The sequence below is a fragment of the Rhopilema esculentum genome, chromosome 20 (assembly GCF_057945365.1).
Source record: "Rhopilema esculentum isolate cy_ngs chromosome 20, ASM5794536v1, whole genome shotgun sequence".
NCBI classification, from domain to species: Eukaryota; Metazoa; Cnidaria; class Scyphozoa; order Rhizostomeae; family Rhizostomatidae; genus Rhopilema; species Rhopilema esculentum.
Genome location: NC_142834.1, coordinates 12,664,352 through 12,690,116, shown reverse-complemented (window position 1 = coordinate 12,690,116; position 25,765 = coordinate 12,664,352). Strand labels below are relative to the sequence as shown.

General features: G+C 37.2%; 1 protein-coding gene across 3 annotated transcripts in view; it reads right to left on the bottom strand.

Annotated features, from left to right (window-relative positions):
- The window catches only part of LOC135687084 (papilin), a 103,084-nt gene extending 80,184 nt beyond the window's left edge, over window positions 1-22,900 (bottom strand). For 2 of the 3 annotated variants that reach the window (XM_089114322.1, XM_089114325.1), the window contains exons 1-2: window positions 18,256-18,519; window positions 11,576-11,646 (exon numbers count right to left, since the gene is read on the bottom strand). The gene's annotated coding sequence lies outside the window, so the exon portion shown is untranslated. Of the gene's footprint in view, window positions 1-11,575; window positions 11,647-18,255; window positions 18,520-22,749 lie in introns of those variants that run through there. The other variant, XM_089114323.1, reaches the window with a different exon arrangement.
- Between the last annotated feature and the right edge of the window lie 2,865 nt (window positions 22,901-25,765).

Below are 25,765 nucleotides of genomic sequence, written 5' to 3'. Positions count from 1 at the left end.
AGCATTAAACAAAGCTATGATTTTGATTTATTTGAAATGCTATGATTTTGATTTTATGTGAAACACAATTTGATATTACATTGCATGTGGCCTAAACAAAACATAGTTTAGTACTGCAGCAATTCATTTGAAACAAAATTGGATTGAATATAACAGTGACAAACACCGTATGTTTATATTATACAATAAAACAAATAATTTTGGTGAGTTATGGCAAGATTCTCGAATTGGTGTGTTCTTACAGGATATGCTGCAGACTTAGTGCTTTGCTGTAAAAACTGCATGACAATTTATCGATGAATTCGACAAGTGTCGATATTCTACAAATACCCTGCTTAAAAAAGCTAAATGAAGATAGACATAAGTCCCCATTTCTAGAAACTGGGTACTTACACCTAGCTTAATGTCTCTTAAAACACTGTGTATAGTATACAATACATGTATAAGGCCAACAAAGAGATGGCTGGGTCATGTTACTCATTGGAACTTCCAATAGGGGGTCGTTTTGTCCATGGTTTTTCAAGAAATAACGATAAACGTTTAAGTTAAAGTGTTTCAATAGTATGGATACTGAAATATACTTTACTCTTTTTATATAAGAACCAGACAATCCAGATTCTGGCTGGCTGTTTCTTTAATAACATTGGTAAAAGATCTCTGCCATGATATATTCCTAAGAACTTTGTTCTTAAATTTTATAATACCTTAGCCTAAATTTGAGGCATGTGTTTTTGTAAAATTGTTCTTATACAAATTGTAACAGAGTATAGAAATTGCAATGCGGAAACTGTTGGTTGCAATGCATCTATTTTCACCAGGCCAGTTACTGACAAGCATCTGTAGGTGATTTTATTATTTTAGGAAAGCAATTCCAGGTTTTGGCACTAAAAAGCTCAGTGACGTTATTCTGTAATATTAGTTGGTACTTTTTTCTTCAGGAATATGGGGAATTTTTTCTTGAGCAAAGATGGTTAGTTGGGTCTTTTGAGGTAAAATGATCCTTTTAGTATAAAGTCATACGTCAAACCTCTAGGCCCTGGGAGTGCGATGAGAAAAGCCAGGTCAATCAAACTTGTTTACAGTTGAATTCTATCTAATCAATACTTAAGTGATATGAACAGTTAATAAAAACGCATAAACCACTTTAATTAATTTCTATCGTAAATAATAATTGGTGAATGATTGAAGAATTCCAAACAACCCTACCGGTTTAGAGGGATTAGCCAGTTTTCAGAAGAGTTTCTATAATCCTATTTGTAGCCAAAATCTGTTGCCAGGCCTGTCTGGGTCTTTAAGGATTTCATCTAGGCCCATCATCTTTCAAAATGTTGATTAAATTCTTAAACCTTTTACAGACGTATTCAAAATACCTCTTTAATTCAACTACCTCTGTACCAATATTAATTCTGGCACTTTTATCAATTTAACCAAGACCTTCTTAGAATATGTAGCTAAGATATAGATAGCCGAGAAAATGAGAATTCCTTCATAACACCGTGAGTCTTTTAGACCTAGTTAAGTAGAATTAATGTCAGAATTTCGATTGCTTGGAGACAGTCTGGTTATCTCAGTACGACTTTAACAAAGACATTTTTGCATAGTGCGTTCAAGCTCAAGACGAGTTTTACTGTCAACAAAAAAAGTTTTTAATTGAGAAAAACAAGTCTCTATTAAAAATACTATGAGAAATGGATCTTCAGGTTATTAACATAGGATTCACTGTGTTTTTAGAACAGATGTCTAGTTAAACGAAGTCGCTTTTGGCACACTGATGTTTAATTTTAGTAGAAAAGTTATATTTAAGATCTGCTTTGCATGCAAACATTCTGACAGTGCCTTTATCAAAGCGATGATTATATTTTTATCATCCGACACTGGTGGACCATGTATACTGATTAAAAAGCAAAATCAAATTCCTGTCAGCTATTCTAACTGAAGGAATATGCAAATATTCTCCTTAACAACGATTCTATTGAAAGATCTCCGCAAGACCTGTTCAAAAAGCAACCAAGTGAAAGAAAATTATTGCAGAACCTTTATATATCGGGTCATTGACAGAGTTTAAAAATCAGGAGCCTGTATCATTGCCATATGTCTTTATGCAAAACCGGCTCTAATAGCAGAACGGGTAAAGGGAAAGGGAGGAGGGGCGGGGTCTTTTACACCTTTCACGACGAACTAAAATACGTTTTTCACGAAGAATTTGCAACACCGCCTGAAAGGTGAACCTTGTATTCGACAATCTCGCCCAAAGATTGATGAAGATTTTAACGGCTAAATGAATCTTTTCATATGAATTCACAATCGTGTTATTCATAGTTTACAATCATTGATCTGTTTGCAAGATTTCACATTTGAACCTCGGTAGCGTTCACATTACACGACACATTCTTGGTATATTTCACGTTAGTTTCATTCTCAGACGCCTATTCTCTTCTAGATATGCTTGTAATTAAATTTGAATTTTAAAAATGTTTTCTATTTTGTGACGTTTTATTTGTTAATGTTGTGGCAAAATACTTACGGGCAAGAATCTTAATATGCTGCTTCTCCAAACTGACAATTTGGAAAAGATGCTCTGAAAATATGTCGTATTCAAGACTGGAGAGTATAGGCACATCTACAAGCAGAGCTAAATACAAAAACCTTTTTTCAAAGTTGATAAATTCTACTACAAATTTCAGACTTATCCTTATGTACAAAGTATTTACTTTATACACAATAGAAATAATCATGTTTCCCTACGCCAGTGGCGGATTTAAGGGGGAGCAACTAGGGACAGTTCTTCCCTCAACTAGTTGAAGCAAGTCTGGCGCCCCTTTTTTGGAAATTTTGCGCCCCTTTTGAAGAATGAGAATCAGATGAAAAAGGTTCTTGGACCGAAAGGTTAATTTGCTTCAAGGATTACTTCATAGTTATATTATTTATTCTAACAATGGATCTGAAATTTTTGTATACAGCGTACACTGGTAATCAATTTTTGAAAATTTTTCAGCGCCCCACTACTAATTGCCCCTCCTTCAAATTTGCTCTGGATCCGCCCCTGCCCTACGCATTCAACTGATATGGATTCTACTCCTGATGAATCATCCAAGTATAGAAACACAGGCCACATGGATTTCGTGGTCGACACTAGAGATCTAGAAGTACCAAACAGCCATAGGCGACTTTCTCTATTGGGAGACGTCGCTAAGGCTTGTCTATACGAAATCGTGGTGCTTTTCATGTGAAAATTTGCCAGAAGGTGTTCATACACACTTGGTTATTGTGGTTATCACGCTCAAAGTACTGCAAATCATTATCCCACATTTGAGGGTGTGGATAAAGTTTCTTACGGTGGAAATCTTGAATGAATAACCACATTCCTGTCACCGGAAAATAGTTGGAAGACAAACTACGATAAACGGTAACTTAAAAATTGCATTTATGTAAGGTCTATCCTACCAGACGACAGGATAATGACAAAGGTATAACTGGAAGACGTTTTTGAAAGACAGCAAAAAAGATCATCTGGTAAAATCTACTCAATTCTTCAGATTTGTGCAAAGCAGAATCTGATTTATCCCTTAGAATTAAGACACAATAAAGACAGAATCTGTATAAAATACTTCCAGGAATGGCAGATCATATATTCTTCACAACTCTCTTGCATCTTTGTAGATCAATACAATAACAGACGTACACAATTTTTTCGGAGGACAGATAATAAACATGGCTACCAATTCAAGAATTTCAAGGATACATCATCAAATTTGAATCGATTTAACTGTCTTTGGACCAACACGAATCGTTGAGATGAAATGAACAAAAAAATTGACATTGAGATTGGGGCATTCTTCGAATGCACCAAAATAAGCCCTCATCCTGGTGACACTTTAGTTAGCCCGAGAACAGTCGTAGAAGACCTTGCAGTTGTATGACGTCATATGCTGAATAGTCACCGCACAGATAGGAATCAAAAGCTCTAAAAATATTGTTTCGTACAGCTCATAATATCCGTACACTTTGAATTTATGGTTCACACGTGATGATCTCCTTTTCGCTCATCCTTAAACCACAAGGCCAAAGTCTCTGAAGAATTTGTGTTGCATTTACACCTAAATATAGCACGCAGAAGGAAAATGCAGGTTTGCACATTATGCTATCCTGTTTCAGTGTGAGAAAGCGTCTAAGGGGCGTGTTGCTTGCACACAAGAGTGCTTTTATAAGCCTCCATTTAAACTAAAGTTTCGATTGAATTGGCTGAAATTATGCAATTGGTTTTTTTCGATCAAAAATCTGTTAATAAAGATTTGATCGAAAAGTTTTGCTTTCTCGCTCAAGGTGGCTTCAATAAATTGAGCTCCAGCACAAGCATGAAAAATATTCATGAAAACACAAGCAAATTCTTTGTTGAATTAACAAATGAAAAAGACAGACTTTGGATGAATGAAATCCAAATTTTGGATGAAATATGAGATCATAAAGATAAAATGGGGCTGAGGGCAACGTGTGAAAACTCTGTTGGCGGGTCGACTCAAAGAAAAGAAAGGATAAATTTGATTCCACTTCAAAAAGCCACAATCCAGAGAGATTGGAAAATAAGGCAACAATGAGAGAATTGCATTTAAGAGGCAGCGTAGGAATTTTAAAAAAAATCCTAACAGTTTTTAAGATTAACGAGCATGTATTGAATGTAATAAGAACAAAAGGAAACAGCTGCGCAGGGAATGTTTCATTTTTACCAGGGAAACTGCCAAAAAGTGGTATCTAAATAGCTCTGGTAATCGCCAAGGCTAAGACCCCATTTACACTACTAAAAGAAGAACGGAACTCTTTGGGTCCGTTCTTGTTTGGGAACGGGGTTTAGTGTAAACGGGGTCTAAGTTGTTCCGAAAGTAAAGGCGTAAATAAATTCTGAAAGTATCAATAAATTTCGACCAGACAGTACTATTCGCTTTGTTTATAAATTGATTGTAATAGTTTACAGTGTATAAACTGCAAGTAACCTGCAACTACAGAGGTGTTACTTCGTTTTCAACAAAACTTCTTATTATATCCAAATATGATGATCAAAAACTGCGATTGCTCTTAGTAACACAAAAAAGAGGGAAAATCTCGTTTCCAAAGCAACGCCAAGTATTTCTAAGGTGGTCGTTCCTGGTCGAAGCTGTATACACTCATTTTTTCTATAAGAAACAAAGGTCGATGTTAAGTACTCCAGTTTCTTAATGTTCTGGAAATTTCAATACTCACTGTTTCTTAAGAGTTTCTTAATTATGATGTCATGAATGCTGTTATGAAATGTTCGTGACCTTTTTTATCACGCCAAGAGATTCACTTCCGTTCCGAGACTGTCTCAAATTCTAGGCTAACAGGGCAATCATGTTCTTTGATTTTACAAAATTTCGTTGTTCTCAGTCTTATCACGATTTAATAGTTTCTTAATTTTTTGCTTCGAGTACTGAAGTTTCTTAATTTTTTCTGACTGTCCAGTACTCGTTTCTTATAGCCAGTTTCTTATAAAAGAAAAGTGAGTGTAGGCCAAATACGAGATAAAACAATATCTTTCGTTTCCTATTGATTTCAATGGTAAACTTTATAGGAAGTAGTATGACTTTGGCCGAACTCATAGCAAGATATTTAGAACAAAATCACGTGGTTTCATGCACAGATTTAGGGGCATAGGGAGAGTGGCTTATTTCAGTGTCAGCCTTGAGCTGCCTCGAGTGTTTAAAACTGTTTAAAAATGAAGTCTTAATCACTTCATAGCATGTTTGCGAAAAAGAAACAATGCATGATTACGGAAAAGGGAATGAAGCTGCAGCCTGATTGCCTAGAATTTGATCAATCATTGTCTTCTGGAATCTAACGTGACTGAATTGCCCCAGTGATAGAAAAATCATTTCATCTACAGAAGACCAGCTGTCAGTAAGGAACTTAGGCAGCCTTTCCACTAGCCTGGGTTAAAACATACCCGGGTTAAAACTTATCCGTTTCTGCCTCGCGTTCCTACTAACTCACTTGAAAACATATCAAGGATGCATAAATACATTGGAAATTGGTTTAAAACAGACCTTGCTAAATTTAGTTTTTGAGACTTTCATCTTTCGGCTCTGGTTGTCCCAGGAAAAGTAGTAAAAAGAAAGACACAGAGGGGGTTGGAATTCTTTGGAAGAAGAAGGGTTGCTTAAGTTATAAATTGACAAAAAATTTTGATAACAGGGCCGAATGTTTGAAACTTCTCGATAAAACATGATCCTTTACGGTGTTCAAACCCCTTGTCCCATGCCATTGTGCCCCTGTCCCTATTGAAATTTTAAAAACAGTGAAAAATTCAAGTCTAAGTGGACATAAATGGGAACAACGTTGCTGGTTCTTGTAAGGTGTCTTTTGTCTGAGATGATTTGGCCGCTTGAAAAAAAAATCCGATTTGCACTAAAGTCTGTTATTGGGGGGTGGGGGGTCCTTTGTTGGTACGTGTGTCATTGGGACGTGTGTGCTTGGACGTATTAGGTTTTTCATTTCGACATGCTAGTTGTTGGGAAGTGTCTGTTGTTAGGAAGTGACTGTTGTTGGGATTTGTCCGCGGTTGGACGCGTCCGTTGTTTGGGATTGTTCGTTACTTGGACATGTTCGTTTTTGCAACGTGCCCATTGCTGGGACGGTTTTTGCGCTGGGACATGCTGGCTGTTGGGGATCTTTTTATATTTTGAAGTTCACGTTGTTGGAAAGTGCCTGTGAATGAAACTTTCCTTGCCCTAGTAAAGATTTATGAATGAAGATGCTTTGAATGAGTCGATTAATGAATGAACTATCGAGTGAATGGCAGACTAAATAAATCAACAATTCCATTGACCAGTCAAGTGATGAATGCATGAGAAAAGAAGCTGATCCTTTTACTCAAAGCAGCATTTGAACTTTTAAAATGACATATTAATTGAGTAACCCACTCAACTACAACCACAAACGATCAAGACTGAAAAGCGGCAAACAGTTAATGACGACCATAGCAGATTATAGCAAGCTTTTTCCATTAAGAGCCTCACAAATACCACTGAAGAGCTCTGATCTCACGTATCAGAATCTGCTGATCTACTAAGGCGCTTGTTTTTTCTTAGCTATTTCCATCGCATATGAAATTCTTTGGATTTTGCAACTTCGTGATAGTTAAAGGAAAATTGTTTTGCTTCAATAACAGTTTTGTTACTTCACTGTGCTGAGAACTGTAGAAAATGAGTTTGTACAGGCGCTTAATAAAAAAATTCAATTAAATAGATAACTAAAATGTCTTAAAATACGTACTGCTTCTTAAAACAGGTAATTAAACTTAGTCTTAAAATAACCAAATATAATATAAAATATAACAGATATGGCAGCATAAATGACCATGGAAAGAGAATTTCATCTTATTTTACCTTATTTGACTATGGTCTATTCTTTACCATAGTCAAAATGTTTACACAAAAAATTCGAAATACGGTAATAGATTAATTCGAATGAACAAAGAATCGAAAGCAGGATAAATTTGTAGATAATTAAAAAGAAGGGAAAGGAATATATACGAAAATAAACACTGGTTTTAAAGAAGGTAACTATGCAATGCGAAAAATGGCATAAAGAAACTAAGATCTGATGACATTTTAATCACCAAGGGGTAGTGCCAAGAAGAATTTAAGGGTTACTGACCCTCACCCCCCCCTCTTCCAACAGACAAAAATACCATATATGTTTACTGAAAATGGATAAAAATAATAATTTAGTTCAGGTTATATGTTTCTAATATCTACCTACAAAAAATATCATTAGTGAGTGTAATAGGAGAAGGATGCAAATGTGGGCGTCTTTGTAAAAAACCTGCTTGGTTTCTTATAAATGGAAAAGAAAAACAAAAATAAAAAAAAGGCTGAATATTTTCTTAAAATTACAGCAAAAAATTACAAATAGGCAAATATATTTGAATAGAAACCTTTTATGTATGTTGTGTTAAACCAAATTTTGAACATATTATTCAAATCTAATTAATCTTTGATTTGATAATGCTATCCTATGTAAAATAAAAAAGCAGATAATGTAACTACCCTAGGTTCTAGCCAAGAGGACTAAATTCCGGGCTGATTGGTTCCTAATATCAGGGTAGATGCTATGCTATCTGGCAGGCTGCAGTTTCTTATAAGTCAAATTCTTTGTGGCGAGGTAATACTGTATGGCTGGGGACGCAAGTGTTCACCTTCAATAAAACAGGTAGCCTTTGTGTTGGCATTTGATGAAGCATGGCTTCCTTTTGCTTGTAAAACACTATGAGGCTGTTTTGTACCAAAACTCGGGACTGTTTTGGAGTTCCACTGCAGGACTGTTTTTGCCCCACGCTAGGGGGCTGTTTTTGCACCATACTACGGGACTGTTTTTGCACCACACTACGGAACTGTCTTTGCACCACATTACGGAACTGCCTTTGCACCACACTACGGGACTGCCTTTGCACCACACTACGGGACTGTTTCTGCACCATAATATGGGACTGTTCTTGCACCACACTACGGAGCTGCTGTTGCACCACACTACGGAGCTGCTGTTGCACCACACTATGAGACTGCTGTTGCACCACACTACGGGATTTCTTTTGCACCACACTACGGGACTGTTTTTGCACCACACTACGGAACTGCCTTTGCACCACACTACGGGACTGCCTTTGCACCACACTACGGGACTGCCTTTGCACCACACTACGGGACTGTTTCTGCACCATAATATGGGACTGTTCTTGCACCACACTACGGAGCTGCTGTTGCACCACACTATGAGACTGCTGTTGCACCACACTACGGGATTTCTTTTGCACCACACTACGGGACTGTTTTTGCACCACACTACGGTACTGCTGTTGCACCACACTACGGGACTGCTTTCGTACCACACTACGGGACTGTTTTTGCACCACACTACGGGACTGTTTTTGCACTACACTACGGGACTGCTTTCGTACCACACTACGGGACTGGTTTTGCACCACACTACGGGACTGTTTCTGCACCATAATATGGGACTGTTCTTGCACCACACTACGGAGCTGCTGTTGCACCACACTATGAGACTGCTGTTGCACCACACTACGGGATTTCTTTTGCACCACACTACGGGACTGTTTTTGCACCACACTACGGTACTGCTGTTGCACCACACTACGGGACTGCTTTCGTACCACACTACGGGACTGTTTTTGCACCACACTACGGGACTGTTTTTGCACTACACTACGGGACTGCTTTCGTACCACACTACGGGACTGGTTTTGCACCACACTACGGGACTGTTTTTGCACCACACTACGGAACTGCTTTCGTACCACACTACGGAACTGCCTTTGCACAACACTACAGGACTGCTTTTGTACCACACTACGGAACTGCCCACACAACGGAACTGCCTTTGCACCACACCACATGTTATGTTATGTTATGTTATGTTATGTTATGTTATGTTATGTTATGTTATGTTATGTTATGTTATGTTATGTTATGTTATGTTATGTTATGTTATGTTATGTTATGTTATGTTATGTAATTTTATGTTATGTTATGTTATGTTATGTTATGTTATGTTATTTTATGTTATGTTATGTTATGTTATGTTATGTTATGTTATGTTATGTTATGTTATGTTATGTTATGTTATTTTATGTTATGTTATGTTATGTTATGTTATGTTATGTAATGTAATGTTATGTTATGTTATGTTATGTTATGTTATGTTATGTTATGTTATGTCTTTGATTTTAGTTTTAGAAAGACTAGACATTAAAATCATTTTAAGAAAATTATCATGAAAGATACTGTGATTTTGGATGCCCTTTGTCGAAATGTTTCTAACACAACTATAGCTCTAGCAAGAGGTAAAGCTAACATGATGAAGATAAATTGACAACGAAATATATTTCTCTTTTCCGCGTTTTAAATGTTTAAACAACAGCTTTTTGTTATCATAGATAAGACGACCATATAAAAGTAGAGATTAAAAAGGTGAAATATCAGAAGTATTTGACCTGCTACAATTTGTGAAATGATACTCACATGAAGAAAAGTGTGGTTGTGAACTGGCAAAGAGCACAATCAGTATTTGCTTTCGCCACCATGTGACTCAGAAGAAGGTCATATGGCTGATATTCGCAAAGTTGACCCCAGAAAGCAGCACGTCTAAGTCTAGTGGTAGCAAAAGGGGCTGAGGGGACTTATTCTTCCCCAGAGAATCATTTATCTCCAACATTTCGCTCTAATCATATGAATAAAACAGTCTATGAGTACTCGTACTATAAGATAGTCTTTGATATTTTACGTTACTGAGCAAGGCGTATTCTCTATGGTACGTCAGCAACAAAGTGAAACTCAGTAGCTTTTGAATATGTGTATTTTGGCCTTATAAATCACATTCTAGTTCAGTTCAAGAGTTCTTTCGTGAAGAATGCAATGCAACCCATTTCAAAACTGCTGTAATTATGTCGTCATGTTTTCGTCAATCAGTGATAAAAATTACAGAGACTCCATTTTCTGACGTTGCTGTGACAGACCCTTAAAAAGTCAGTTAGACATAGGTAATAAGTAAGAAAAGTGTTATGATTTGAGATTTCAAAAGTCGCTTTAGGCAAGTTACAAGTTTACGTATTATGATACAGGATCGAAAGTAATCCGGGGTATGATCAATGACCTGAAAATCAAGGATATTTCAACATTGATAACTAAAGAAGAGAAAGGTACATAGGAGATTTCATTGTCTCTCTGCTGAATAATTGTCACTTGTGCATTAGAAGAAGCTCTGCATCAACTAGTAGTTACAAGTCCAAAAAATACCAAAATCTTGAAAAAAATGAATGAATGATCAAAAAGAGAAAAAGTATAAGTATACTGTCAATATAGGTAACGGATTAGATGCAGAGTAGGTATTGGACTACGAAAATTTAACTTAATCAAGTGTGGAATTCCAAGCAGGTTTGCCAGGTTGCCATTTTGCAGGCCAAATTTCAAATTTTGCCTTTTTTATATTTAAATGGCCTGGAAAATTTGTTTTTGCTCCACTACTTAAATTTGGCCTTTTTTGGCTCAATGTATTTTTTGGGAAATATTTTTGATTTGGCCTTTTTATGAGCATTTTGGCCTGAGTCACCCACCTGTCTGGCCTTTTTTGTAAATCCTATATGGCAACCTTGATTCCAAGCTGAACTGCCGGTCTACGCTACAGAAACGTAACTTGAAGTTTCATGATTTAGCGAAAATTATGGTTTTATTATTTTACCCTTTTCTTTCTTGCTTCAAAGTGCCCTACCAAAACTTTAACACTGGTAGCCTTGTAGTCATGGTCCTCCGCTGAGATCTCTGGTCTTTGTCCTTATCATACGCAACTTTCATCTATGAATTAATTTGCACGAACAAACATTCTAACTTTATCCTAGAAAGGCATTGTGACATCATCTTTGTCATTCCAAATCTACCTTTTACGAGTTATAATTAACGTTTCCAGGCAAATAACCAGTCCATAAAATTGCATATAGAAAATTATTAACATCATATTTCAATAAAGGGTGTGCACAGAAATAACTTACTGTCGATTTCTATATTGTTTCAGTTCTCCCGCTCTTTACCTTGTGGTACAATTTCCTCCCTTGAGCGTAAACTGCAAAAACAACGAATGCCAATTCAGGATTCGCGACTGAATAAAGCTTTGCACAAGCCCAGAAACTGATAAGAAAGAGATAACTTGTGGGTGACGAGGAGAGAAACTAAATACGAACAGAATTTTTGGCTGAATCGCTGTGGTTTCATTTCTGCCTTGACCTTACGCAAATCACTAAGGAAGAACCTTATTAATAGCTCATTCAGTTTTCAATCGATGACTAGCTGCTAATGACCCTCCAGTTTACACTAACAAGTTAATAAACTCCAGTTAATACCTGTTTACACATATGAGACGGTCTGTTGCCTTCGCAAAGGGCAGGCAATTGAGCCAGGGAAGAGAAGGTAAAATTAACAGTACTTAAGATGACAATTTTCTGTTATGAATTGACAGGAAAAGGCTAATAATGTTTTGGTGTTTTTAACCACATGAACAACCCCTTTTTATAGAATGAATCTTTTACAGTGTTGACCAATGTAAATCTCCGCTATCCCGACTACCCATTATCTACAATCCCAACAATCTCGAACGACTTTTTTTAGCTTCCTTGCATTTAAGTATAAGACTTACTAAAAAATCGAAGACAGACGTTTAGAAGACAAACGCTTAGAAGGAGGTATCTTAATCTACGTCTTAAAGGAGTGTCCTCTCTTAACCCCAAAACACTCTTTTTGTGGACAATAGGCTATCATCGCCACGAGAACGACTCCTTAGGACATGGCCAGGGAATATGAGTCCCCTGCAATCACACCCTGTCGGACAATCTGAATTTATTCAAGCTTTCAGAAATGAATTATAACTGTTGTAATGATAGTTTTATGGCTTCATTGTTCGAGAAAGCCGAGTTTTTCTGGAATGAGATAGCGCAAAATTAAAGATAACTGTTTTGAAGATTTATATACAAAGCCATGAAGGAAAATAACGATGGGAATCTGTTTGAGAAGCGAGATGTTTGAGATAGCCAGTTTTCGAATTAGCGAGATTCTGCCGTAATTCCAAACTTGCACTATACATAACTGTTATAAAACTTGAAAATATGTAGTTATGCCCAGTAGAGCATTGATTAATTAACTTGTAATGCAACGCAGACATACACGATTACCACCCTTGACATGGATTTTTTCAAGGGAGAACTTTAAAGAAGTTCGTGACCTTGGCATAAATGTTCAGGAAAACCAAACATTCAAAGAGTAAAAATAGGCATTCATTTTACCCTCAAGCACTCAAAACTGTCTTGTTTTAAATTAAGGATTACAAGTCGTAGGTGGATATCAACTTCTACTAGCCAACGCTTCGCTATTTTAGTCATTCAGAAACGACCTTTACTCTACTGATATCTTTATATTTGAAAATATATCCAATATAATTAGATGCTGCAAAAAATAGAACAAGTCCTGTCTGCTGGTAGTGAAAAGTTACCATGGAGGTGAGAACAGACGTTTCACTGATCCTTATTCCAAACGAGACAAAAAATTCTAAGAAGCTCAAACATAAGATAATAAGGAATATCGACATCCACAATCCTCGCAGAAACCTCTCTCCGGACCGACAAACTCCTGACACATTATATACATATTATAATTTCATTTCTTGTGCACTACATAACATCTTTGCAATTACTCGTTTAAACTACTTTGAAACGCCGATGACACATCAATACTTTCATCCACAAAACTGCACAGCCTACAGTTGTAATACTTAGCAATTTCTTAGTTTCATAAAACATGTTGAAAATAACCACCAAACAGATAAACCAGATAAAAAATGAAGAGTAGCCCTAACCAAGAGCCTTGAGAGACCCCACAGTTCCCATTAGCACCGCATGAATAGAGGATAAGCCCTAGGCTAGAGCCTTGAGTTAACCTACAGTTCCTATTAGCAGTGCACGAGAAGAGTAGTAGCCCTAGACATCATCCTTGAGGGACCCAGAAATAATGGCTATGCACGAGAACAAGATTAACCTTAGGTATGAGTTTTGAGTCTACCTCACAGTTAAGATTATATCTTAAGGAAAAAGAGAATAAGCCCGAGACATGAGTCTTGAGAAACAAAGCAGTTTTCCCGTTTGACATGGTATTTTAAAAATACAAAACGAACAGATTGAGAGCTACAAAACTGTGAAAACACACGCCAAAGCAAATTATCAACGCCAAAACAAAGCCATATCTGATAAAGTTTATTTCTTTGAACAACGAAAAGTTGATACGTAGTGTCAAAATTCAACAACTTTTGTTGACAGTTAAATCAAAGAACGAAAACAACTAAAAAACAATGGACTTCAATGGCTACACGATAGAGGCAGCTAAATAAAAACACCTCTGAAGGGATCATTATGGAAACAAGGTTGTATTGACCTTTTTAATGCCATCCCTGCCATTTTTAACCAGGAGTGTTTTTTAGTCTACGTTTCTAACTTTTATCTGTAAATTTGATAATCTGAAATTAGATATTTTTCTTTTTCTTAATTTTAAATAGCAATTTATTTGATAGTAAAATTATACATACATACATAGGTAGTTTCCCATAATTTCCCTGATTTAGAAATACTAATATAACATTTTTGTGTTAATTACTTACATGTTGGATGCTTCCCTCTTAAAATTCGTTGTGAGTATAGACTTCCTGGTTCTATACCAGGGCAGTTATAAATAAAATTAATATTGAAAGAGGAGGAAAAATATTCTATTTCCCATTCCTAGTTGTGGATGTAATAGTTCCTAGCACTCTCTTTGCTAGCCAAACTGATTTGCTTTGCTTTGACATCAAACTATTTATGGTTTACAACAACCTTGAACTGAGTTACAGACATCATCATCATCATTATCTTAACTTTATGCAATCCGTAAGGGTCGATACTAAAGAGTTTGCTTTTAAGCAAAACAACGTAAGTGTTTGCTTTGAGATTGGTCTAGTAGACACTACACTCATTTTTTTATAAAAAAACAAAGGTCGATGTTGAGTACTCCGGTTTCTTAATGTTCTGGAAATTTCAATACTCACTGTTTCTTATAGGTTTCTTAATTATGATGTCATGAATGATGTTATGAAATGTTCGTGACCTTTTCTTCATGTCAAGAGATTCGCTACCGTTCTGACGCTGTATTTAGACGTGGGAAGTATATTTTTATCCCTTGTGTCTTCAGGGCAATCATGTTCTGGGATTTTACAAAATTTCGTTGTTCTCAGTTTTATCACGATTTAATAGTTTCTTAATTTTTTGCTTCGAGTACTCAAGTTTCTTAATTTTTTCTGACTTTCCAGTACTTGGTTTTTATAGCCAATTTCTTATAAAAAATGGGTGTATATGGTCTAGTTTAAAATCCATCTAGGAATGCCCTCCCTGGTAAACTGCACATCACCTCAGCGAGATATGAATGTTAATATTCCTAGCAGTATAAAAGAACAACAAATTTCAAAAATAACTAAGCTTACCAATTCAAATTAATCAACTAGAGGATAGAAAAACGAACTCCAACGAAAAAAGTTATTTGTATGACTAGTATGGGAGAACATTACTTGTACTCAGTATCGTTACTTCGACTTGTATGAGCAAAAAAGGGTTCTTTTTGTCTCACTGCTGAGCTGACTGTTTTGCCTGCTAACCAAGATAATTAAGTCTATTGTTGCCTGCTTAGTTAGTACCATGAAAATGAATCTATTAAATTTCGGTCAAATGAAGTTCAAATTTTGCAAATGACAAGTGTACCTCAAGTAGCATATGAACAGCTGTGTTTTCGAAATAAGGTGGGACGAGACACGACGTTGTGACAACTATGCTTCAATGCAGAGAGACTCTCTTGATTGAATTCAAGTTTTCCATTTCAAAGGTTTACTCTCAGAAAACGCCGTTCATTCAACATTGAACGCCCAAAACTAACATTTGGTTACACACAGACAGTTTAAAAGTCATAGTATTACACCCTAAAGCAAACGTTGCCAAATGGTTACCCTTCCCCCACATTATTTATTCACATTTAGCAGTGGCGGCTCGTGAATTTCACAGTTGGGAGGGCAGACCATCAATATTGCGATAATCGATAGAAAGGTCGAGTTTGCAAATTTTTCACTGTATTCATGGTTCGATGTTGATCGTCATGGAGCGCAGAAGAAAAAGCATATAAAGATGTGGTTGTTGTTTAGCGATGATGTCATTTTATGGGCAAAATTTTTCTTGCCCCGAATTCCTCAAAATAAGCCAGTCACAGGCCGCGTTTCGCAATGCTCGAGGTCGAAAATTAGCTTGTGCGCATATCGGCTAGGGGCAAAAAAAACTTTGCCCGTAAAATGACATCATCGCTCAAGGCACTAGCGGGCCAGAAGCGAGGCTAAGGACGAGACGGGATAGCAAGAAGCTTTTTCTAGAAGAGATACAAACTTATATAATTAACCACAGTAAGACTATTTTCAAAATTAAATATGAATATCATAGATTTGCTTTGAATCTTCTTGAGGGGGCATTGCCCCAGATGCCCATTAGCGAGAGCCGCCACTTTACATTTATTTCGACATTTAGACGCGATACAAATGCGATCCAGCCGAGAACTGAGTCGAGGACATGTCCCTTCTGGTGCCACCATTGCAGCCACGCAGCTGCAGGGGGGACGGGGGGGGGGGCTGTGCCCCCCCAAATGAAAATTTTGACAACAACTTACCTCCTCTGGCTACAGTTTTTCCGAATGATATTTTGAAAATTTGACATATTTATAATTCCATGACCTTGATTTTGTCCAAATATATCTGTTTGTTATATATCTGTTTTCTTGTTTTAAAGCCTGCCCCCCTCATGTATGGTTTTTGCTCGAGTTCCCCCCCCCCCCCTAGCCGACACCTACAGCTACGTTGTTGAACCATTGATGTCTGTCTTCTTAATATTTCGACGCCTTTTAATATCAATACTACCAACAATTGATCACTTATCGTTTACCTGAATTCTTATTATTTTCTGTATCTATGTTGAAAAGTTTTTTTCATTCTTTAACAATTGCCTTTCGGATTAAACAACATGTAGTGAAATCATTAGACTGGTTAGAGATATTGCTTGTGAAGCCAGAGAAGCCAGATCGTTTTTGCATACCAGAGAAGAGTTTACCTCAAAAGAAGCAGTATCAAAAAGATGCAACGTAAGAAATGGGAATCATTTGTACGAATTACAGGATGTCTAAAAAGTAATCAAAAAATCGCAGCAGAAGCGGAGAGATGTTTTCAGATGACAATCCATATCAAATTTGAGGAAAATAAGGGATCAATATGGCGGAGTCACGTTTACAAGTCTTGAAGTGTGCATTCTAATTAAGGCCAATTTATTTTTCATGATTGTTTAATTAATAGGAGGCATTGAATGTTGCGTTTATTTCATTTAGCTGACAAAGTGAGGGGTGTAAACTAGTGAGGATGCTTTAAATTAAAGATTTATCGTATACATGGTAAATTTCTAGACCATCGTCTATGAGAACCAAAGGACTCTAAAAGCTCGGCAGCTTATTCTTATGCACCTAATAAACTTCCCACAAATCGATTTTTTTTCAAATATTTGGACACATCTATCTACTAAAACAAGGAGCCTCCCCCCCCCCCCCCCCGCGCGCTTATTAATTATTCGGTCGGAAAAATATTTCTGTTGTGAGTCTTCCAGATTATTTTTTATTGATGATATAGCATTTCAAAAGTGGGTTAGGGCCATTGAGATATGATAATAAAAACTATCCTATCTCTATCGTTAGGGCATATAAAGGCAGCAAAGAGGCACCTTTCTAGCGTTATAGCTGCAAATAGGTACTTAAACCTGGGTCCCTGGTACATGTTGAGGCTCGCCGAGAGGGGCAAGGGGGTAAATTGTCCCAGAGCCCGATTTGAGAGGGGCCTAAAAAAGTTGTAACAAAGTTCCGAACAATAACAACGACATAAAAAGCACAGCTCTAGTGATGTGATTTCCAGGCCCTGGAAATGCTCTCGGCGGGCACATATTCCCCTGTTCCCCCGAATCCTACGTCTATGGTTAATTTGTATTCAGAACTTCTATATTTGAAATTAAAAGATCTTTATCCGTACTGAACAGTGAACATGGCTCCAAACCATGGAAAGCAGCCATTTTTGAGAATTTATTATTTCATCATCAATTTCACTTGGGGCTAAACTACGCCATCGTTTCAACTACTACTTCCGGTCAAAGTTTTCCAGGCCTATCTAGAATTTTAATTCTAAATGCGTTACCAACAATAAAATATGTTTCAAAACCTAGCTTCAATAAATTCGCCAAAGCCAAAACCTTATTGAGGTATTCTACTATTATACAGATGCATGGTTACACAATTTCAATGAACTGATGTCGAAATGAACGATACGTAATACTACGATAATCGTCGATTGGGGACCCTGAACAACGCCCATTTTGAGCATGCTTTTCTAAACAGGATTTTTGGAGGAGGAGGGTAGCAGCAGTGCGTATCTCCAAGGGTCTCAAACTTGAATGAAACTGTGAAAAGTTCAAAACTAGTATGTTTATCACTAATTAATAATTGGAATCTAAGGTTTTATGCTGGAAATCGAGCAGGATCTCGGTGGCCTTACAAGTAAAGTCACAAATAAAAGTTTGATGAGGCTACAACATACCTTTACATGAAATAACCAATCGTATAACAGCTTCTAAGGTAGTAACTGCGAAAGTTTCACTATTGACATTTGAAAACTCAAAGGAGCAGACTCGAGTGAACACTACAGTAAAATGTCCAACTGCGCTTATCAATCAACGGCTGTAGCAAATCATCGCAATTTGGACTGACCGACCAGAAATTTGCGACCCAGTAAATGTTGGTGGCAAGCTGATAATTGAAAGGACAACCGTTAACTGTCGGCAATATTGTTTTTATTTGGAAGCCACTGAACAATGGATGCATACAAAGAACGTCAATTGCCTCTGTTTGACTGTTTGAGGAAAACATGGAAACTGGAACAGTGATATAAGATAGCTGAGTTGTCACGAAAGCAATGCCCTGAAACAAAGCATTTTGATTACATCCATGGTGCAATCGAATGCATTTATATTAAAACTCCGCATCAATGTCATGTATCCGTGCGTCACATTCCCGTCACATTATACTCTTTCAATACAGTGCCGTCGGAACAAAATTCATAATGGGGGGGGGGGGCTGTCCATTGTATTCCTTCTCATTCAGTACACTGTTAAAACAAACTACAGTTTGATGATTATTGGGGGTTCCGGCCCCCAAAGCCCCCCCCCCCCACAGGATGGGCTGCCTCAGAGGCTAGGCCGGATTAACCCATGGCCACGGTTTAAGGCCCTTCGGTTTTTTAGGCCCCGCACTGTAAGAAGTAAAAAATTTTGACCCATAATGATAGCATCAGTCGAAAAAAAATGCAAAAGCGGCACCTTTGGCATTAGTTTGAAAATGTTTTACTCAGTGGGGTAGTCGTAAATTTTTAGGAAGTATGACGGTAAAGTTAAAGAACAAAAATAGCGTTTCATTAATTCTTTCCAGAAATATATCAAACTTTGTGCTTTTTGAAGACATCTCTGCACTGAACATTTAGCTGTTTGCGTTATACTTCATGCATCTCATCCTAGTGATAACTGCGCTGTTCTGCACATTATCTTTTTGTTTTTTTTTACGTCTTTCACGTCCACTGGGCCTTCGACGAAGGGGGGACCGGTGGGCCATGCTCCCCTACTCTTTTGCAAAGCAGTAGAGCTTGTTTGAAAATATTTTTATGGGTGTTCAATTTGAATCCACCCCCCCCCCCAACCTTTCCAACCTTTGTCGGAGCCCATGCTCATCTTTGTTGAAATTAGTACCCACTCAGTGCTCGTCTTTGTCCACTTAATTTTTCCATCGGGGCAACTTGGCTTGTCCATTTGTTCATTTGTTCATATTTTTCTAGGGTTTCGTAAACTTCAAAACCTTGTTACATTTGTTCATTTGTTTCGGCATTTGATGTTAAGCATTGCCCTTCCAAAGCTTCTCAGTGCCACTGCCAATTTATGCCAGTGTCAATGTTTTAACACTATATGGTATTGAAAGAAGTGTGGCACCACCTATTACTCTTTTCTTAAGTTTATTTAAAGCATTTAATTTTTTCCTGAATTAACAATTTGCCCATATCTTGGCCATCCTGTAGCTATTCTCCTGGCAATTTTCTTCGTTATCGAATATCACTAACTAAGCCATATCCATTTACTTCTTCAATAATTTGGCTCTCTATTTTGACCAATGGACTACAATCAATATCGGTTCTACGTACACAGGACATTCGAAATATGCAAGCACGATCACGAGCAAAAAGACCTTCGAATTTAACCTGTGTTCCAGACCCCTAATTTGAAAGTAGACCTCTACTTTAAATTGAGGGGTCTGGAACACAGGCTAATAATGTTGGGCTTGGCGGTAAATGTCCAGATTAGGCTCAATTTCAAAAATTATTGGGAGGGTGCAAGGCGTTTTGATTTGCTGAGATAATAAGAAATGCTAGGGAGAAAAAGCTGAGAGATTATGTCCCAATCTGAAGAAAATTATGTTGCATAAGCAAAAAAATTTAACAACGACACCAAAAAATCGAACGACCTTAGGACCATATTTTGAAGAAAGTTTATGGGTATTGTCCAGGACCTTCCATGGGTCTAGGGCGATATTGTAATTATTTGGGTGCATTTTCCGGACATCCCTAGAACGTCTTTTTTGCAATTTTTTTGCCGCCAACCATTGTGGCGGCCTTCAATAAACTCCTAAATAATTTTACCCCTTCTTTCTACCCCTAACCTATGTCAATAATGACGTCCTTAATTATCATTGTTGTGCAATTTGATGATACAGTACCCCTTGGGTACTTGACTCACGCTAATTTTATATAGGATGAGTCTGGTACCCAGGGTAACGATACAGGTGCTAAAACGATACTCGAGCATACTGTTAGGCTTTATAAAGAATAAAATACTCATTTTGAAAATTCTTTTTCATTTCAGTGGTTGACTACCCTTTCTCCATTCAATTGAAGGTTATTCGGACGGCTACAGATAAATAGATATAGATCGACCTGCTTCCGAACTGTTGTACTAAACTTCATATTTCCAAAACTTTAACAAAACATTAATGTGTGGAATTTTTTTAAATTTGTCACAATATATCTGGTAATTATTGTTACAGAGTCGCCAGATGTACCAAAATGTCTAGGCACAACATGAGTTTCCACAATCTTCGAATAAAAACAAAAAAACCAAGTATCGATTATCTATGGCCTAAAAACTAGGTCCCAGTCCTCAACTATACGTCACATGTGTACTTTGCGGATAAACGCATTGGAACGACAAAACAGTGTTACAATAAGTATAATCAGTGCACTTCAATCATGTTTGTTTTGAAATTATCTGTGAAAGTTGTATAACTCAAATCTCTCGATGAGCTATTATGCTGAAAAAATTTACCTTGGGCCATAACACTTGCATTGACTAGCCTCGGAACTGACCCTGTTCTATCTTTAGTTTCCTAAAATACCAACAGATATTGTTTCCAGTAGGCTGAGAACAGATTATAAGCATTGAGCACTATGACATCAGGATGTGGAGAGAGAAACGCCCGTAAACATGCGGGTTAAACAGAATGTGGATTTCTATTCTGTGGCGAGAAGCTCCAGATACTCGAATAGGGTGGTCAAATGATAAAACCTGTCAAGTTAAAGCTTGTATTTACTTAGGCTGGAAGCTTTGTCAACAAGGAAAGCACATAGGTTATCTGGCAAGAAGAAGTAGCTTTACATTTCTAAGAACGGTCACAAACGGTGTCACAAATGCGAAAGTTCAGTGCAATGGGCTGGAATTGAGCTTGTGGAACAGTGGCGTAGCTTGAATTTCAAGTCTAAGGAGGGGGACGGTCATTTACAATAAAATTTACAGACGAAGACATAGTTAATGAAAAATTCAGAGGCAGGTCAGCTAGGAGGTGCTAAAGAGATGACCCGACTAATGTCACTTAGGTCCAGTAGCAATGTCAAAGGGGTAGGATTATCAATGCCTCAATATTTTTCCAAACTATACTCCATCTACTTCTCGTTACCCATATTAAGCCCTCAAAAATTTGCATCCGCTACGCCCGTGAATGTCATGAGGCATCAATTTTATCACTTTAATCTCTTATAAGTATGTCCAGTGAAGCAAAACATTAAAAAGCCTTTGCTAAAAATTATGACGTTGCTTTTTTTCCTTTCATTTTGGTCTGCATCCACCCATAATCATCTTGCCATTGGATTAAACAATTCGGAATAACAATTTTTGACAAACAACTTTCGAACGCATTTCTTATAATTGCGTACAAACGTACAAAACTTTCTGGGAAATAGTTTTTTGGTGATACAAACAATATATCCCAATATTAACTGTATTATTACGTTGAATTATATTATCTAAACTAACTATTTAAGGTATAATTAATATGTTGATTGCATGTGTAATTAAAAAAACTCAACAAAGGGAGAGAACTAATAGCAACGATAAAAACTGCAACTTGGGGAAATTCAGGACATCGCAAATTTTAAAGCAGATTTGCAAATATTTCTGTAAAAGCGAGACATGTAGCAAGTCAAGCAAAAAGCACCGCAGAAATTTGTCATGTTCCTTGCAAAAGATGGGAATGGTAGCCAACTGACAAATCAATATTTAATGTAAAGTTTTATCGAACAAAATTTTTCGATTTTAGTGTTAAAAATTTATTTCAATTTGTGGTAGGACATTTGGCGAGGTTTCCTGTCCATTGGGTTTTGAAGCTTGGACTATTTCAGTGTCAATTTTTATAAGTCAAAGATAAAACAAAATTTCGAGATACAAGTCGTAGATGTGTCTAGCCCAAAATGTCATAAAATGATAGTTTGTTGCGGCGATAGTGACTTCGGAACAATGAAGCATTTTCACATTCCATAATAATTTCGTTTTCGTAGCTTTGTTTAAAGTGAAACACGTTGTTTAGCATGTTTTGCAGGGATGGATGAATACGTTGATCATAGATGAATAACTGTCTATAAAACCAAAAATGTTTTCTCATTCACCAAGAAATGAAAATTATGCGTGCAGTAACAGAGGGAAAAGTGTATTTATTTACTGACCTTACACTGATGACCGAGCAGCTAGCCTTGCAGAGCTGTGGTGAGTGTTGCAACCAATGCGAATTTGAGCGTATATCGTTAGGTTGTCATCAGATCAGCCGTCTAAAATAAACAGTTTACAATTATTGAGCAGTCCACATTTTAGTTGTACATCACAGTGTGTTCTTAGCTTTTGAGTTTTGGGGCTATCAAGCTTCAATATCCATGTTTGAACAAGGCAACAGAGAGACAAAACAAGAAATATCCACCCACACAAAAGAACCAATTGCCAATTCTAACTAAGATTCCTTGAGGATCATAGACAAATAAAGTGGTTTTTGGAAGGTATTTTGAGATTTAACGGTAAAACATTGCCATGCCCATACCTGCTATTACCTTACAATCCCGTCCCAGCAGTATATGATTATTCTTGAATTTAGGCCAAGCCCAGCGAAAGCTGAAACTGTCACAAAGAACTTCGCCCTTCCACAGATCGTGGCAAATAAAAAGAATTTAAATCAAATATTTGATTTTGAAAGAGTTTTCACTCCACAACGCAACAATACTGGCTGAGAACGCTGACAATGTGATTATTATGGAAAGCTGCGTAGAAAATGATCTGTTTTATTGACTCTTCAAGTAGTGCAATAAAAACAGACATTTTCCAACAGTCAACAAGAACCGTTAATCAAATATAACAAATAACACAGAGTGCAGTGTATAGACCTCGATCCAGACTCCAAACAGGGACCGCAGAATGTTTGTAAACAGAGTGGGCGGTGTTTATTTGCATTCTGCTAAAAGTTTTATAATTTTCCTATAAATCGTATGCGTTGAATTTTGGAAAAAGAAATCCAATCCAAAAACTATTGCCTTGTGAAATCGTTTAGTGCTTATTCGATAGCCCCTAAACCACCTTGTTCCGAGAAACATGGCCCGCTATTACAAACCCTGCTTATATCTAACTGACGGCTTTCTCGAACCAAAACTCCAGTCTCTTTGATTCTGTCATACAAATTCACTTGTAAATATTCCCTGTATAGAGAACTCTCGCCATAACTTACCCTCGATATAACGAAGCCCTCGATATAACGAAACCCTCGATATAACGAAACCCTCGATATAACGAAGCCCTCGATATAACGAAGCCCTCGATATAACGAAACCCTCGCCATAACTTACTCTCGATATAACGAAGCCCTCGATATAACGAAACCCTCGATATAACGAAGCCCTCGATATAACGACACCTCGATATAACGAAACCCTTGGTATAACGACACCTCGGTAAAACGAATTCAATATTACGAACCAAATTAAACTTAAGTTCCAAATTGAAACGGGGATTTTGATGATTGCAATGTGAAAGACAAAAATTTAAGGAAGATTTGAATAGTCAGATTTTCATTGAAAAGACTATGAAAATCTAAGGACAAGAGGATTTTGTATTATTCTAAAAAACAATATAGTATTTTTACACAACATATTCCAAGCTCTACCTTTCCTTCCTACCTCCAAGTCCTGATTCTTGCAACAGCTTATGACAAATATTTTATCTCTGTGCATTGCATGTTTCACTCAAAGGAACACTTAGCTGAAATCATGTACTTACATTTCTAACAAAACATTTAATCTATCTGTATATGTTTTTTGCCATAAGGGGTAAATAATGACACAGCCAGTGGCGCAATGCAGCTTAGAGAACGCTAGTTCAAAAATGGGCCTCAGCCAAAGGGTGCCCTCAAATAATTTATATATCCTTATCTTATGTAAAAAATTGAGTGCAGTCTCGTTCTGTTTGCTGTTTTTCCTCTTCTTTGTTTCCTATTCTTTGCTTTGCTGTTTTTCTATCCTGTTGAGCCCTGGCTGCTATAGTGTAGCCTGTGTGCAGACTCGACTTTGGGAAAAGTAGGAAATTTCACGTAGGAAATTTTGAGTCTGCACGCAGGCTACTAAAGTGAGGTCGAGGGCTGGTTGTTTGACGCTTTTGTTTGAGATACTGGAGTGAAGGGGAAAGTCGTTGGAAGGAAGAGGAAGAATCTAGCAGAAGAAGAAGAAGAAGTAATTCTGAAGGTATATTCAAGGAACAATACGAAACATCAGGGAATAATATGAAGAAAATTGAGATGAAATCGTTTGTTTTGTAAATAATTTATTGTTTCCTTTCTTGTACTGTGCTGATTTGATTCGTTCGCTGCCTTAGTCTTACTAAATTTAACGTATACAGTCCTATTCTAGATCTGAATCTTCAGAACTGTACTTTCGAATACCTTTCAAGGTATGTATCATCTGCTCCCTAAGGTGGGAAATACACTTAGAATTCCCTTTTCCTTAGCAGGGACGTCACCAAAGGGGGGGGGGGGGGGGGGTACGGGGGTGCGGTACCCCCCCCCAACAATTTGTCAGTCGGCACAATAAGGATATTTCCCGGGCAAAAGCAGCAATTTTGTACTCGCCCTGTAACCTTTTTGCAACAATTGTAAAGTTTAAACAATTCTGTAGTAGCTGAACTTTCGAAGTATGGCGCTGAAGTATGAACTTTGCACCAGAATTGCATAAAAGCAGCATATAAGAGTCTTTTGACCACACCCTTAAAGTGTGAGACACGCCCTTTCTGTCAGCAAAAAGCACTTCTTTACCCCTCCAAACATCTTTTTGACTTCGCCCCTGTTCCTTAGACTTGAAACTTGATTCTATGCAGGTAAATTTCTATATTTTAAGACATCGCTCAATTTTAGCTAATGCTTTTTAACTGAAGCTTGTATAACTCAACCCCCCTCCCCCCTCCCTTGTTAACGAGAAATCATATTATTTTACACCTTGCTATTTTGTTTGACACACCCTACACCATTAGATGACCCTTCTTGCAATCTGTAAATAAAGGCCCCGATTTGGTTTTTCCTATGGCCCCGGTGCCTCCCTTATGGCATTTTTAATCTGCGGCGTTAAAAGAACCATATCAATATTCACAGATGACATATTATTTGGTAATACTAAGAGTAATCTCCCTTAGACCTTTAGAGCTTTAAGATAAACT